The following is a 3706-nucleotide window of genomic DNA, read 5'->3' as shown; positions in this document are numbered from 1 at the left end:
ACTCTTGCAGTCATCATGCAACATGCCAGAAACAAGGTCAAAGTTCATATTGCGAGTGTAAAGAGAGCTACTGGGGAAATGGTACGACTTGTGAAGTGATCACAAACTGTCAGGATGTTTATAATGGTTTATCCACCGAAGATGGCATTTATTCGATAAGTCCACCTTCTTGGCCACATGAACCATTTCAAGTTTACTGCAAAGATGGTTGGATGGTAAGTTTTCTTTTGGAAACCAGCATACTATTCATTTCATATTTTCGCAGAACTGCAAATACGAAATTAAACTGCACCTTTTTAAAATGAAAAATTCAAATGAGTAAATGTTTTTGCGCAAATGCCTAAAATGAAAGGAATCTATAAGCTCTTTTACCTAAACTTTCATTATTAATATAAGAAAGTTCAATAATCTATCAAAATATTGATCGAACACAGTTGTAGTATTTGTGGCTGCACGCTGTAATGTCCCTGTCCTTCTCCTAAGCAAACCGTGGAGTTGCTTTCCCCTGTGATCAGGCAACCAAGGCGTTATGAGCCATCTCTTATATTTGGAGCTTTAATTATCATCCGACATTGTTCCCAAAGATTACTAACAGCCACTCACTTTATCAAAACTTTGCTTCCCTATATAACTTCAGAAGTTCATAATATCAGGCTCTGGGTCATCTTTTTACCAGTGATACTTTACGATTCGTAACTTGAGTAATGAGTTTAAACCTTGTTGGGCTATATGAGATATACCATCTACTTTAACGATCATGTAGGAATTGGATGTGAAACAACGTTTCTCGAAGTAGATAAATAATATCATAGTAACATCACCGGTCTTTCTTAATTATCATGTTTGAAGTATTCTCAAGGAAGGTATTTATCGTCGGAAACATTCATCATAGCAATTTGCAAATTGAGCAATTACAAGATCTCTTCCAGACGCAACTCTTGTCATCCTAATTAAAATGTAGATCTTGTAAAAAAAATATTCAACTTATACACTATGTATATTTCTATGACATTTGCGGTTTCTTTTTTATACAGCTGTTTCAGAAGCGGGTTGGTGGATCTGTTTCATTTTACGAGACTTGGAATAACTACAGAGATGGATTTGGTGATCTTAACTCTAGTTTCTGGCTTGGAAACGAAAAATTACACGTCATATCAGCTCAGAGAGATCATCAACTAAGAATTGATATTTGGTTCAACAATACCAATGATGACAGTGCATATCTTCATTACAACCTGTTTCGAGTTAGCTCCGAGGCAACACAATACGAGATAACGCTTGGAAGCTACACAGGGAGCTTCGGTACGTATTGTTCCGCGAATAGCAAATACCTCAATCCCAAAAAAAATCAAAAAAATACACAATCCAAAGTTGAGGCCAATGTTGTTAGCGCTCATTCTTGTTTAGGTTATAGGAAGCTCTAGTCCACATTCGAAACAGAAGACACAAACTGATTTGTCACCTTTTCAGTCAGTATGCAGATCCCAACAATGCAACAATGGCATGTTTATATATATAAATATATATATATATATATATATATATATATATATATATATAACATGTTACTGTTTACGTGCTTTACATTACTTAGCTAAATATTGTAAAAGGAAATATTTGGTAAGTGTGACGACAGTGCTCCCTTCAATTTAAAACGAAGCTTATTATAATAAACTCTCTTGTTTATACATTTAACAGAATATGATTACATGGATTACCATCGAGATATGAAATTTTCAACTTACGATCAGGACAATGACTTAGCCAACCAAAATTGTGCTCATACTTCTTATTTTCCCGGCGGCTGGTGGTTCAATGGTTGTCATGCTATTATGTTGAATGGAATATACGGTGCTCCTTGGGATACAGGTATCTGTTTGTTTCAAAGGATTACACGCGATAAAAATTGTTCTGTTACAGCAGTGGTTATGAAAATGAAGCCGTTGTGAGGCTCGACTTGCAAATATTTGCTACCATTTCTTGTGTGAACTCGTGATACCCACGAAACTTTTAAATGGCGAAAGGAGAGGATTACGACGGCTTTGCCTACAGATGAGTAACGTAATTAACTCGATAATATTCAGGTTATATGATGTACGACGTACTAGAAGCTAAGGTTATGAAGAACTAAAATGTAAGGGGTATTACTCAGGGTTCGTTTATATATCACCTGATCGTAACAAAGTGGGAGTTGGGTCTTGTTTCTTCAGACCAGCAGATTATAATTATTTAAATATAAATTTGTACCTGAAAAGGCTACTACATACTCCTATTTACAAATTGAGGAGACAGAGAATGTAAATGATTTATTTGAATTATCGATTGTGGACTCGTTTTTGGTTTCAGTAGTCATGAAAGCAAAGTTCACCGTTTTAAAAGGCAAAAACTTTCATCTCATATGCGGATTAAGACTCTTTGATTAAAGCTGATTAGCTTCACTGTTATGCAATCATGTCAAAATCAAACGAAAAGATTTTCTCAGTTTATTCTGATAGCATTGCATAGCTTTGTAAATTAGTAGAAAGATGTGAAATTTTCAGTTAATATGATAAAAAAAATCAGTATTCCTATTTGTTATATATGTGTCCTGTTTCAATTTTATCATATCATATCATACATATATACATATATATATATATATATATATATATATATTATATTTATTGTTACCCTGTTACTGTTAAAGGTCTGCTCTATAGACCCCAACTAAAGCACGCTATCATGGAAAAGTTTTGTGAGATTTCGTAATCGACATGCCTTGGTCGTAAATTGACCTCTTTTTTACCAATTAGTCTGCGATGCCTGTCACACAATTTTTCTTGTATGAGTGTCTTTGTGTGAAAGCTGTATGATAAACTACACTGTAAACATGAACATATTTCCACACAGTGTTTACACAAAAAGCCTAATGGTGTTGAGAAACTATGCAGACTAATTGTTAATCCTGGGGTCGATGTACAACCGTGGCGGGTCGATTATGTAATCACAAAACTACCTTAGCTATAGCGTGCTATAATTGGAGCCAATAAAGCAGATCTTTAAGTTGTGGAGCAATGGCCGAGTTCTGTGTGGATGAAGTGGAGCCGTTGTGGTATTTTATACCCCATTTGTAATTATATGGGGTTTATCTCTCTTGGGAGTAAGACGACCAGTTTTAATTGTTACCAGATTATGGCTTTTGGGGCTACTCCTATGGACCGGCATGTGGTATGAGGCCTATCCTGGGATTGGAATGTAACACATGTGATATTTTCTAGGGATAATCATGTGATCTCATTCAACCTTGTTAAGGAGTAGAATTGCTTGGGGATGGTGGAAATGCACTGTAATATTTGTGTATTATGTCTTAAGCTAAGTTTTAATGTAAAGTACACCATTTGTATAAATGTATCATTTAAGTGTATTACTTGGGTGGGACAGGACAGTCTACATTGGTTGCCGTTGGAGGGAACATTTTGATGGTATACTTCAAGGCCACGCAGCCTCAATATTGTGCAACTCAGCTAGTGCTAAGCACTCAACCTTACTGTAAGAATTAACTTGTTTTGTATTGAATATATCTGGGTTAATTGTACAACTATCTCTCTGGATTTATTTTGTGTGTGTATTCGTTCCCGTGCCAATTAAAATACGACATCTTAGGCCAAGAATCTTGAACCGGCAGGCACGCGCTACCCTCAAGAGGAAAGTGTTGCAATATATATAT

The sequence above is a fragment of the Apostichopus japonicus genome, chromosome 9, assembly GCF_037975245.1.
Source record: "Apostichopus japonicus isolate 1M-3 chromosome 9, ASM3797524v1, whole genome shotgun sequence".
Lineage (NCBI taxonomy): Eukaryota > Metazoa > Echinodermata > Holothuroidea > Aspidochirotida > Stichopodidae > Apostichopus > Apostichopus japonicus.
This window is presented reverse-complemented; position numbering follows the sequence as displayed.